Below are 14,427 nucleotides of genomic sequence, written 5' to 3'. Positions count from 1 at the left end.
AGAAATTTGTGGAGTGGTTGAAAAACGAGTTTTATTGACTCCAACCTAAGTGTATGTAAACTTCCGACTTCAACTGTATATTCTTCGTAACAAAACATAGAAACACACCATTTTCAAATACTGTATGTTGATGTTGGGGTGGTGCTGGAGATGAATATGAAGTATCCCTTTTAACATATTCATTGACACTAATTTGGAAACATAAAAAAATACACACAATTGTATGTTTTTACAGTGAATTAAGCAAGTTTGTACAATTCCACAGTCCATTTCTGTCAGGGTAGGTATGGACATTTTCCATTCTCACATATAATCCAGCATCTCTGTCTCCATCTCATTGTCACTTCCCTCTGAGGGATGAAACTCATCTTCCTCCTCTTCATCACCATCGTCTCCACTCTCTGGGGCCTTTTGCCTGGTAGCAAAACTTTCAGGCCCAGAAGGGTATGGTGCTACAGAAAACACATATACAATGTATCAATGATGGATGTCGTAGACAAAACTTCAATATTAATTTGTTAAAGAACCCCACCAGAGGGCAATGCCGCCCTTATTAAGATGTAATTCCTGTCCTATAGCAGAAAGAATGATGCAGGCTGCTAATACATATTCACGAATTAGGGGTGGCTACGGTGGTGATTTCCGTGTGGAGTGGAGAAATAATAACAAGAACGGCACTGACAGCTATCAGTGTAGCTAGCTAGCATACTAACCTTACGTAGCTAGCTAATGTTATCAGTTGTTGCTACACCGTATTGAAAGATTAGCTAACTGGCTAGACTATGGCTTGTTCTGGAGCTGTATTCTTCATAAGCATTTAGGGAAAACTTTGCCATAGATGGATAGGGGAAACCAGTATCTTTGACTTTGCCATCTATTGTTATCTCCAAAGTTCTGGCATCTTCCATAAATTGCTGCCGCAAATCCGGATAGACAAATATTAAGTGGTTTCGACTAGAGATGCGTTTTCTACATTGTAATTAACACAGTGCAACGTTTGGTAGGCTGCTAACAGGCTATTTTATTTAACTAGGCAAGTCGGTTAAGAATAAATTCTTACTTACAATGATGGCCTACCCCGGCCAAACCCTAACGACGCTGGGCCAATTGTGCACTGCCCTATGGGACTCCCAATCATGGCCGGTTGTGATACAGCCTAGAATCGAACCAGGCTCTGTTATCTCTAGCACTGAGATGCAGTGCCTTAGATCACTGCGACACTCGGGATCCCTGCGTCGTCAGCCCGTGCTCATGCCATGTTCCTCAAAGCTGGGGGAAGTGAAATGATGGGCTACAATGACTTTGCTCATGACGCACGCCGCAAATTATATGGAACAACACATTGAGCGCATCGGACACGAAACACCAATGCAAATGTAACAGCAGCAGAAAATAGAAGTTTGTGGATTTTTTTCCACGGGTGACTTTTCATTATAGAACAGACACTTGTGATTCTAGTTGCACCAATCAAAGTAGTGGAGCATGGTCAAAACCATTAATCTTGGGGTGATGGGGTTCCAAAATGCAGTCATATCACATGCAATTTTACCAAATATACAGTACCTTCAGAAAGCATTCACACCCCTTGATTTTTTCCCACATTTTGTTGTGTTACAGCGTGGGATTAAAATGGATTTGTCATTTTTTGTCAACGATCTACACAAAATACTCTAATGTCAAGGTGGAAGAGAAATTCTAACTTTTTTTTTTTTTTTTTTAAATGCATGAAAAATAAAAACACTAATGTATCTTGATTACATAAGTATTCAACCCCCTGAGTCAATCCATGTTAGAATCACCTTTCACAGCGATTACAGCTGTGAGTCTTTCTGGGTAAGTCTCTAAGAGCTTTGCACACCTGGATTGTACAATATTTGCACATTATTATTATTTTTAAATTCAATCAAGCTCTGTCAAGTTGGTTGTTGATCATTGCAAGACAGCCATTTTTAAGTCTTGCCATTAATTTTCAAGCCGATTTAAGTCAACTGTAACTAGGCCACTCAGGAACATTCAATGTCGTATTGGTAAGCAACTCCAGTGTATATTTGTCCATATTATTGTTCTGGTGAAAGGTGAATTTGTCGCTTTGTATTGAGAACATGAAGTTTGTTTCTTTGCAGTTTTACTTTAGTCCCTTATTGAAAACAGGATGCACGTTTTGGAATATTTTTTATTCTGTATAGGTGTCCTTTTTTTCCACTCTGTCAATTAGGTTAGTATTTTGGAGTAACTATAATGTTGTTGATCCATCCAGTTCTCTCCCATCGCAGCCTTTAAACTCTGTAACTGCTTTAAAGTCACCACTGGCCTCATGGTGAAATCCCTGAGCAGTTTCCTTTCTCTCCGGCAACTGAGTTAGGAAGGACACCTGTATCTTTGTAGTGACTGGGTGTATTGATACACCATCCAAAGAGTAATTAATAACTTGCTCAAAGGGATATTCAATGTCTGCTTTAAAAAAAGACTTGAATCGACTGAGGGATTTTACAGATAATTGTGTGTGGGGTACAGAGATGAGGTAGTCATTCAAAAATGTTAAGCACTATTAATGCAAACAGAGTGAGTCCATGCAACTTATGTGAGACTTGTTAAGCACATTTTTACTCCTGAACTTATTTTTTACCCCCTTTTTCTCCCCAATTTCATGGTATGCAATTATTAGTAGTTACCGTCTTGTCTCATCGCTACAACTCCCGTACGAGAGACAAAGGTCAAGAGCCATGCGCCCTCCAAAACACAACCCAACCAAGCCACACTGCTTCTTAATACAGCGCGCATCCAACCCGGAAGCCAGCCGTACCAATGTGTAGGAGGAAACACCGTACACCTAGCGATCTGGTCAGCGTGCACTGCGCCCGGCCTGCCACAGGAGTCACTAGTGCGCGATGAGACAAGGATATCCCTACCGGCCAAACCCTCCCTAACCCAGACGACGCTAGACCAATTGTGTGTCGCCCCATGGACCTCCCGGTCGCGGCCGGCTGCGACAGAGCCTGGGCTCGAACCCAGAGTCTCTGCGATGCAGTGCCTTAGACCAACGCGCCACCCGGGAGGCCCCCTCCTGAACTTATTTAGGCTTGCCATAACAAAGGGGTACTTATACTTATTGACTCAAGACATTTTAGCTTTCCATTTGTAAATGAATTTCACTTTGACATTATGGGGTATTGTGTGTAGGGCTGTGGTGGTCACAAAATTGTGTCAGCTGGTGATTGTCAAGCAAATAACTGTTCGTCTCAAGGTAATTGACCGTTAATTAACAAAAAACACATTTAGCATCTCCTGGCTTCCTACAAGCCACTGATGCAGACCTTTGGAAGATCTACATTTTTAAAAAGTCTAATAAATCAATGTAATATAGCCTACATCTTCACAATAAATCCATTATTTATTTTAGACAGACTACATTTTCTTCATATCATGCTTCTTTAGATCTATTTCAGAAGAAAATAATAGCATACGCCGAGTCATCCTTATGTTAAGCTATGCCAAATGGCGGTGGGCTACACTAGTTCATTTAGCAGACAAGATTAGCTTATAATTCCGAGGCATTATTTTATAGTATGAAGAATACAATTGAACAAAAATATCAATATTTTGTCCAAACGATGAGGGAGAGCCCACATGCGGCTATTCTGTGTTGAGTGGTTAACAAAGACATACGTAGTCCTATATGCTTAATTTAGAGTTATTAATATAACTTTAGTTGTTCTACAAATGTTGGGCTATATGTTTTGATTTTTAATACATTGTAAAGCTGCATGATGAGACTAATGATGATTTGAAAAAAAGTAACTTGAAAAGGCATGAGCTCTGCTTTGTTTTTGCACAGGCTGTATACACTCCAATAGTCTCTCATTCACAATTTGACAAGCACTTGATAATGCCTCAAATTTTACGGTGGCATTTATGCCTTTTGCGGCCTGGAGTGCTGCGTTGTTCCCTTCTCCCTGAGTGCTGCACAATGTGAAGCGCCTCTCACTCACATGGCTCTCCATCACGTGATCGGGTCTTTCTCACAGGCTACAAGTGAAGACAGACACATCGGGGACGCAACTGCGCGCATCCTTATCCAATTCCGAGGTACATATTGAAGATACTAGAAGAACTGTCCACATCTACTTTTCATCAGCTAACAAGATGAGTAGGCCTAACGAACAGCAAAAACACTAGCCTATGTCAATCTACTATCCCACATAGTCCAAAAGTCAACCTATTCTATTCTCTGCAATAAATAAATATTCCAAACATAGTTGTGGGGTGCAGTTTTGGGGTGCAATAAATGGCAAATTAATACAACCACAAGCATAAAAATGTAATATTTACGCAATGGCTGAAGCAACAGATAAGAACGTTTAGCTTAAAATGTTGATAAACTATTAGGCTATTTCTTCACATTATAAGCGCAGCAATGTGCACATGGCAGTAGGCTATTAGCGCAAATATTCAATTCGCGGGAAAACACCCTTATCAAAAGGGACCGCAAATGCGATTGTTTTTATTATTAAAGGTGCATTTTTATGGTGAAAATTATCTTCCCCAAACTTGAAAGTCACGCGCTGCTTATGTATGCCAGTTCGGCTCTAAACCTTTGTAAAGCTGATTAATGTGCTTAATTTTAAGAAGTTATTTGGCCACCTTATCAAAACATATAGGCCTATGGGCTAGGCTACACGAGGAGTGTGACTATGATTCGAAAAAGTCGAAAAAAAAGGTACTTTCTTATGCTGGGCATCATTTACAAGTGATAATATTAATTCACAAGTGATAGGCTAATATTGTCACCCATCAGAGTATTCTTGAATTAATCTTGTCTTTACATATACTATGTGTGTAATTTGTTTTGATTTAGAATTGACCATTATCATGCACCTGTCTCGAAACAGGGGCAGGGGAAAAAATACATGTAATCTATGCACCTAAATAGCTAATGGAGGATGCTTTTCCTGTGGTTCATTTCTATGCCAGCCAGGTAGGCTATACTCTTGTTGTAACGATAAACAATGTGCTTAATATTAGGAAAGTTGAAAAAAATACACATTTGCATTGATGTCTGAGTGATTAGAGGGACAATAGAGTGCTGAGTACCAGGCAGTTTGCAAGTTTGTTAGGCTACTAATGACCATCAGCAGCATCAGAGCTTGGAGAAGACTAATTACAGTGACTAAACGGTCACATGGAATTTGACTGCTTACATGACTCGTGACCGCTAGTGTGGCGGTAATACGGTCACCGCAACAGCACTAATTGTGTGTAGGCCAGTGACAAACAATCTACATTTAATCAATTTGAAATTCAGGCTGTAATACACAACAAAATGTGGAAAATGTTAAGGGGTATGAATACTCTCTGAAGGCACTGTATATTTTTTATACAGATTAACGCAAAAATAAGTGACATTTGACAAATTATCCAAAGGATTATCATAATTTGCTGGTAAAAAAGTGGAGGTTCAAAAACATACGTTTACAGACCCGATTTATATTGCCTGCGTAGAGGACGAACTGTGCAGGTATTTCTGATGAATAAACAATGACATTCTGGTGGGTGGTAATATTAAAATAAAAACAGCCCTGAAAAGAAACGTAGGGAGAAAACTATTAGCACCTCATAGCATAGGGAAAACGCACAGCACTGGCATGGAAAATATCCGAAGTTAACACTTCAACACCAGATACAGTGCATTCGGAAAGTATTCCGGCCCCTTGACTTTTTCCACATTTTGTTACAGTACAGCCTTGTTCTAAAATTTATATATATAAAAAAAAAACAATCCTCATCAATCTACACACAATACCCCATAATGACAAAGCGAAACGAAAACAGGTTGTTAGTAACAGTTTTATCCCAGTCTTTGAAATTCTCCTGCACTTCAACCCACACTCAAAAACACCCGTTTTAAATAACTATTCCCCATGGACTGGTTTCTGACCCACTCCCTGGTTTGATTCCAGGCCAGGTTGGCCATAGGAGTGCTACGTCGGTGTTACAGAGAGAGGTCTTAGCTGGCCTCTTGGTGCGGATGACCTGTTTGATCATGGAGGACATGATATCTCGGAGGTCATCAGAGGTGTGGGACAGACACCAGCCGTCCCTCTCGTCACACTCCTCCTCCTGGCCATCGTTCCGATGAACCACGTTTCTTATGCTGAGCCAGGAGCAAGGAGCCAGAAGCATTAGACACAAACAGACAACAAAATGCAGAGATCTTTGCCACTTCTACTCTATGGGCAATTCCAAACAAGATAGGCCCAAAGATATTTCTGATGTTTTAGATCTTTCCATAGAAAGGTCATTTGAGGGAAGGATGTTAGGCATATCTTTGAAGTCTGTATCCACAATGATTATTGAGAAATAATTGACCAAAGTTGGGAAATGCATGACATTTTGGCCTTACCCATAAACAAAAATACAAACGCAACATGTAAAGTGTTGGTCACATGTTCATGACCTGAAATAAAAGATCCCAGAAATGTTCCATACCCACAAAAAGCTTATTTCTCTCAAATTTTGGACACTAATGTGTTTACATCCCTGTTAGTGAGTATTTCTCCTTTGCCAAGATAATCCATCCACCTGACAGGTGTGGCATACAAGAAGCTGATTAAACAGCCTGATCATTACACAGGTGCACCTTGTGCTGGGGACAATAAAAGGCCACTAAAATGCGCAGTTGTCACAACACAATGCCTCAAGTTTGAGGGAGCTTACAATTTTCACGCTGACTGCAGGAATGTCCACCAGAGCTGTTGTCAGAGAATTGAATGTTCAGAATTTGGCAGTATGTCCAACCGGCCTCAAAACCGCAGACCACGTGTACCCATGCCAGCCCAGGTTTCTTCAGCTGCGGGATCGTCTGAGACCAGCTACCCAGACAGCTGATGAAACTGAGGAGTATTTCTGTCTGTAATAAAGCCCTTATGTGGGGAAAAACACATTCTGATTGGCTGGGCCTGGCTCCCCAGTGGCTGGGCCTATGCCTTCCCAGGCCCACCCATGGCTGCGCCCCTGCCCAGTCATGTGAAATCCATAGATTAGAGCCTGATGAATTTATTTAAATTGACTGATATCCTTATATGAACTGTACCTCAGTAAAACTATTGAAATTGTTGCATGTTGCATTTATATTTTTGTTCAGTAGACATAGCCATTATTGGTGTCATTTGAAACCTTTTCTTAACATCATAAATGTTAAGGTGTCTTAAGATGAATGCACTAACTGTTGCTCTGGATAAGAGCTGCTAAATTACTAAAATGTAAATAAATATCTTTGGCCAATCTCTTATGGAATCGCCCTTATTCCATGTTGGATCCTACCTCTGCACGTCCAAATCACAGAGCTGATAGCACATCTGCCTTTGCACATCTCGAAATATGCACGACGACTCCTGGACAAAAAGGAGACAGGGTAGAGGGCAGTTAGCATGTGAGGTTTTATTACTGTGTCATTATTCTTATAAGTACAGTGTAACATGTAGAGCGTGTGAGTAAGTTGTGGGGAAGTCTTTGGTCCAATAACTTGAGCTGGTACCTGGTTATATTAGTGTTATGTCCCCCGGAGGCTAAATCTGTAACATTAGCAGCCTGGGGACCTATACAACAAAGAGGGACATTAGCGAGACAATCATCACTAAGACACACACAGTCACAGTCTCACACACACACGCCCAGTTGCTCACTTGCTTTGTTGAGTGTGATTGGCAGGGTATAGTTGAACGTGCTCCTCTTGGCCTTCACTGGCATGTCATTTATAGTATATCCTAAAGACAGTCACAGGGGGGAAACAGACAGGGTCTCATAAAACAAAGCATGAGGACTGTATTAACAAAGACTGTGGGATTAAATTGTATAGAGTCCCTTACGATTAGTTTGAACCAAACCTCCACCCTGCCCCCACTCCTCACCGTGCTTGGTACTGCAGCGGATCCTGAAGTCCAGCACCTGGTATTTCTTGGCCTCTGTTGTCTTGCGAGGGTCGTAGCCAAACCTCACCCAGAGGCTCCTCCAGGGGCCTGTCACCTTAGGGGAAACACACATGTCAGGTTTGGATGAAATTTGAGTTTATTATGAAGAATTTGCTTTAATTTTATATCCTACTGACTAAATAAGTCACTTTTTGTTTCTCTTCACTTTCTCCTTCTCCCCGTCAACCACTTCACAAGAGTTTCATTTGAAGTTAATTCTGGAATTGAACAGGACATGGCATGTAAATTGAGAGATGTCGGGGTCCCAATTTTTTGAGCCAGAATTTCTGCCGGCACCGCCCCAAATCCCATGACACAACCTTAAGTCAAAATCAGTATGTTTCAATTTTAACATCAACAAATAACCTTCAATTCATTCAAATGTAAATTCTTTAATCAAAAGTGAGAGAAGTAATAAATACATTTACTCAAATTGTCTTTCAAATTATTTAAAAAAAAGTTTGTATATTGTCCCATACTCTTAATTATTATCCAACTTTTTTACATGGTGACACCATTGCAATTTCCAATACCCCGACTTTGAATACCACTGGCGGTCTAGATCTCCTCACCATGTAGTAGGCCACGATAGGGAGCAGCAGCTTCAGTTTATCAGGGTGGATGTCCAGGTTGGCCTTGACCGAGTTCCGGGACCAGATGGGCCGGCTCTCAAACATCTACACACAATGTGGTTGGGGAAAAGATAACACAGAGGGGACATCAAAGCAATGTACGCAACATTATTAAGTAACACTTTATATGTGTACATTTTCTATGGGCATATACTGTAGAAACATCATCTTTATATGGAGATGTAAAGAGTATAGGCTAAATCATAGAGTTAAAATACAAACTAGCCTATGGGCTAACACTCAAGTAAACGCTTCGGTCTTGAAATAGCATTAGGGGAAAAAAGAAAGGCTCAAACTGAAAAAAAGTTATGTTCCTTTGCATCTGTGATTAACGCATCAGTGTTAAACCTTTTAAAGGATCGTACCCTTTTTGTCAATTGTCGCCTAAAATGACATAAACAAATCTAACTGCCTGTAGCTCAGGACCTGAAGCAAGAATATGCATATTCTTGATATCATTTGAAAGGAAACACTTTGAAGTTTGTGGAAATGTGAACTTAATGTCAGAGAATATGACACATTAGATCTGGTAAAAGAAAATACAAACAAAAAACATGTTTTCTATTTTTTGGGTTTGTTCCATTATCTTTGAAATGCAAGACAACTTTCAGATTGGAATCTATGTGTAATTTAGATTTTGCCCATCAGATAGCAGCAGTGTGTGTGAAAAGCTTCAGACTGATCCAGGGAAGAATTACATTACTGCACAATATTTTGTATCAAGTCTGCCAGGAGTTTGCCCAAATGTGCCGAATTGGTCAATTGATACATTTCCAAGTACTTAACTATAGAGAACATACAGAAATGCTATGGTAATAAAAAAAAAATAGGTTTACACACTCCCAGGAATGTCACACATGATCGATCATTAGCTTATACAGTAACTGTCACACATCTAGATGGCCGGGCGGGTGGGTATGGAGCCAGAGACAGCAGAGGGGTCAAACTGTAGAGCCCAGTTCCTACATTTGAACATAGAAATTGACTTGATCAAACAAACCTACGCTACATTCTGGGACCCTCAGGATGACAAATCAGAGCAAGATTACTGAATGTAAGTACATTATTTACCTTCAGAGGTTAATGTATCAAACCAGTTGCCGTGATAAGTTTTTTGTTGTTGTCCACTCCTCAAACAATAGCATGGTATTTTTTCACTGTAATAGCTACTGTTAATTGGACATGTCATTCTAATCACATTAGCGCACTTTAGCAACAACCGTCCCGGGTTTAGGGACACCGATTCCATAGTGGTTAAACAATAATACTAAAACTTTTTAAACGTGAAAACATCATCCCTTGTGTGTGACCAGTTCATGCAGACTTCACATCGGCTTGTGAAAAAAGTAACAGAGTAACAACCTCAGAAGCCCAATGCAAAGTATACTGACCTTATTAATTTGTTCCTCTGCGCCTTTATGTCACTGGGGTGAACACACACCCTCTTCCAGTTGAACTTCGCAGCCTCCAGGGGCTCCGTGGGGACATTCTTGTTGTCAAAGTTGAGGAAGATGGCGTTGTGAGGCCGACGGGCTCGACTCAAACCAATCAGATTATTCCTGGATACTGTCGGGGGTCAATAGCCTTCTCTGCATGGAAGACAAGTTCACAATGATTTTTAGCTAATATTCATCAATACAGACATATATTTGCATGGCACCCCTATGGGTTGACTAATGGCCATATCTATTAGCACCTGCATCTTTATAACGGGCTTCCTGTCTTGCTCCTGTTGTTGAACACGTCGTTGTGTAACGTTATTGGGGGGGAATTCTAATGCATTACTGCTGACACACTACATAACATGTTGATGTCCTTTGGCATATTTGTTTCTGAGCTTAACACACTACCTGTGATGAGGGTGAAACTGTGTGTAGTGTTGCTCACATGCCTGCCCCAGTGCCCCTGCTTACTTGTGTTGGATTTCAGGTCGGTAACTGTAGTCCACAGCACTGTCCAGGCGAGAGAAGATGGGTGAAGGAATGAAGAGGGGCACAGGCTGCTCAAAGAACTCATTATTCTCCGCTTTACGCAAGAGTATCTTATTGTAGAGGGATGTATGCGAGCTGTCCTTTGCTGAATGCACCGCAAGATACTGGAAGTCAGCCATCCCTGCAACAATAAACAATGTACAACTTACATCAACAAATACACAATGAAAAGTTATAACAGCACAGATCAAAGTAGGGAGGCAATGGAAAGGAATCATACAGTGATATAATGGGGTCAAGTGTTTGGGTTTAGGAAGTTGAACCTTGGAATTTGTATGTTGTCTCAATGACTCCCAGGATGTCCATGTTGATTTGAGATTCCTTGGGGTTGCCTTTGCGCAAAATCCTTTTCACGTGCAGTAGCAGGTTGGTGGATGGGAAACGATTTCCACAGACAGGGTGGCAGAACGGGTCCTTGGGACGAAAGCGCAGCTCCAACCGCCTGCTGGGGTCAGCATAGGTCTGTAGAGAAACATTTCCTGTTTAGTTCATCATAGTCAGCAGACCAATACAAATGGTGGTGGTGAGTATGGGAACAACAACATATCATGTAAGCAGGTTTGCATAGCTGCACTATCACCTCAGTTAGTACAGTAAACAAATACGGTGTGAATTATAACATAGCCAATCAGGACTAGCTAGCTATACATCCATAAACATTGCAAGCTGAGTAACAGCTATCAAGTGATTGACTAGTCGCGCATGCGTTGATTGACGTGTGTAGGTTGCTCACCTTGGACACCCCTTGTATACCCCCAATAGTTTCCAGCATATTGTCCACATTGGAGATAATCCCTGGATACTCCACACAAACGAGTCTATTGTCCTCTGATAGGGAAAGAGTCGCCGAGCTCCCAGGCACCCCACCGACAGTGGTAACTTCATCGCCTGCGCTGCCCGAGCCTGACTGGCGCGTGCCGGTTATCGCTTTCATTGTAAAATTCAAATCGTCCAGCCCCGATGCTGCCATCTCACCTTTGGAGAAATACATTTCACCGTTTGAGCCGAGTATGTTATTTAAATGCCCGTATGCTGGGTAATTAGAAACATAATTCACAGATAGAATTGTGGTTTTCTGGTTTGTATACAATTCAAACATTTCGACCAATAAACTCCTACGGGTGGAAACAATTGGACGTGTTTAAAGTTCCGACCAAATAATGAGAATTGTTAGACCTGGATGAATTTAGCAATTGAAGCTGTAGGCCTATCAGTATGTTTGATGTCAGACCATAGTTTGTTTTGTTAAAATAAAACCCCAGGTATAATCGAAAAATTGTGTTAAAGAGGTTATATTTCGTGCTAGAACTCACCTCAACCTCTAGACCTAAAGTGTGTAAAGCAATTTTAAGCCAAACGGGGCCAGTAGAGAGCCAGACTAGCTACAAGGATAAACCACATAGAACAATGAGCCAGATATGTAACCGGATGTATAAATGTTAAGCATACGGTTGGCGTTTCCACTCACTATCAAATATGGTGATGAGAGGAAGTCCAGTTGCCGGAAGTGGGAATAGATGGACCATATGGATTTTTGCCGACATTCTGCTAATTCTCTAATCTGTGAAACATTTTATCTCCGTAAACTTTTTTGTTTACCAAAACTAGAATCAGTTAAAAAACAGAGTGGACTGCGTTTGGTAGACTTTACACTTTGCCATTATTTTTTTGTTGTTGCGTTGTTTAGAACGAGTGCAAGGGTAAATTTAATTATTGCACATAGTGTATGAATTGCAATACATAACATATCATACGAATTACAATTTGTAACATATCATACAAAGTGAATGATGAATTAATACATACCATACAAAATGTAGTGTCTCGGATTTACGTACAGATTAATACGAAATGCTCTGAGACCACGTTGTCTGTGACATCCAAGGTTCTGAAATGGTATAGTCCTCAGATTTCCCTTTTATTTATTAGTAAAAAAAACAGACTAGGGGAGCATTGGTGTAGTGGTGCCTGGAGAAATGGGTATACTATAATTTTGTCCAAAATTTCACAATCAACCTGCCCGGTGAAGGAAAGGCGCCCTGTTTGAAAGATTTTGTGAGAAACATTGACATACACTCGGGAATTACCTAAAATTATAAATCCAATAAGAAGTGGTCTTTCACAGTCAGGCAAATCCAAGCTGTACTGTGCAAGTAGGCTAACAGTACTGTTGAAACAGATGAATGAGGCTGTCAACAGAGTCAGAAAATCACAGGATTCAGATTTTTTTCTTTTTCCCCCCAGGTTTTTGCTCTCAAAGTCACACTTTTTTTAATAGAAAACAACAAAATTGGATGTTCTAAGTCCATAACAATGCTTAAAACGCATTACGAGACCATTTCTGAGCTCTGAGAAAAATCTAAGAAATTTTGATTTTTAAGTGCAGTTCAAATCAAAATGTATTTGTCGCATGCTTTGTAAACAAAAGTGTAGACTAACAGTGAAATGCTTACGGGTCATTCCCAAAAATACAGAGAGAAAAAAATATATATGATAGAAAAATAATAACACAAGGAATAAATGCACAATGAGTAACGATAACTTCGCTGTATACACAGGGTACCAGTACCGAGTCGATGTGCAGGGGTACGTGTTAATTGAGGTAGATATGTACATATAGGTAGGGATAAAGTGACTAGGCAACAGGATAGATAATAAACAGTAACAGCAGCATACAGTGCCTTCGGAAAGTATTCAGACCCCTTGACTTTTTCAAAATGTTGTTACTTTACAGCCTTGTTCTAAAATGGATTAAATGTAATGTTTTTCCTCATCAATCTACACACAATACCCCATAATAACAAAGCGAAAACAGGTTTTTAGAATTTTTTCCAAATTTATTAAAAATAAAAAACATAAATACCTTATTGACATAAGTATTCAGACCCTTTGCTATGAGATTCGAAATTGAGCTCTTGTTTCCATTGATCATCCTTGAGATGTTTCTACAACTTGATTGGAGTCCACCCGTGGTAAATTCAATTGATTGGACATGATTTGGAAAGGCACACACCTGTCTATATAAGGTCCCACAGTGCATGTCAGAGCAAAAACTAAGCCATAAGGTCGAAGGAATTGTCCGTAGAGCTCCGACACAGGATTGTGTCAAGGCACAGATCTGGGGAAGGGTACCAAAACATTTCTTGGGCATTGAAGGTCCCCAAGAACACAGTGGCCTCCATTCTTAAATGGAAGAAGTTTGGAACCACCAAGACTCTTCCTAGAGCTGGCTGCATGTCCAAACTGAGCAATCGGGGTAGAAGGGCCTTGGTCAGAGAGGTGACCAAGAACCCGATGGTCACTCTGACAGAGCTCCAGAGTTCCTCTGTGGAGATGGGAGAACCTTCTAGAAGGACAACCATCTCTGCAGCACTCCACCAATCAGGCCTTTATGGTAGAGTGGCCAGACGGAAGCCACTCCTCAGTAAAATGCACATGACAGCCCGCTTGGAGTTTGCCAAAAGGCACCTAATGGACTCTCAGACCATGAGAAACAAGACTCTCTGGTCTGATGAAACCAAGATTGAACTCTTTGGCCTGAATGCCAAGCGTCATGTCTGGAGAAAACCTGGCACCATCCCTACGGTGAATCATGGTGGTGGCAGCATCATGCTGTGGGGATGTTTTTCAGCGGCAGGGACTTGGAGACTAGTCGGGATCGAGGGAAAGATGAGCTGAAAACCTGCTCCAGAGTGCTCAGGACCTCAGACTGGGGCGAAGGTTCACCTTCCAACAGGACAACAACCCTAAGCACACAGCCAAGTCAATGCAGGAGTGGCTTCGGGACAAGTTGGAAGGTCCTTGAGTGGCCCAGCCAGAGCTCGGACTTGTACCCGA

The 14,427-nt window shown here is 41.0% G+C and overlaps 1 pseudogene; it reads right to left on the bottom strand.

Annotated features, from left to right (window-relative positions):
• Positions 1 to 5: 5 nt before the first annotated feature.
• On the bottom strand, positions 6 to 11,875 carry LOC139543955 (general transcription factor 3C polypeptide 5-like; annotated as a pseudogene).
• Between the last annotated feature and the right edge of the window lie 2,552 nt (positions 11,876 to 14,427).

Source organism: Salvelinus alpinus, chromosome 18, assembly GCF_045679555.1.
Source record: "Salvelinus alpinus chromosome 18, SLU_Salpinus.1, whole genome shotgun sequence".
Taxonomy (NCBI): domain Eukaryota; kingdom Metazoa; phylum Chordata; class Actinopteri; order Salmoniformes; family Salmonidae; genus Salvelinus; species Salvelinus alpinus.
This window is presented reverse-complemented; position numbering and strand designations above follow the sequence as displayed.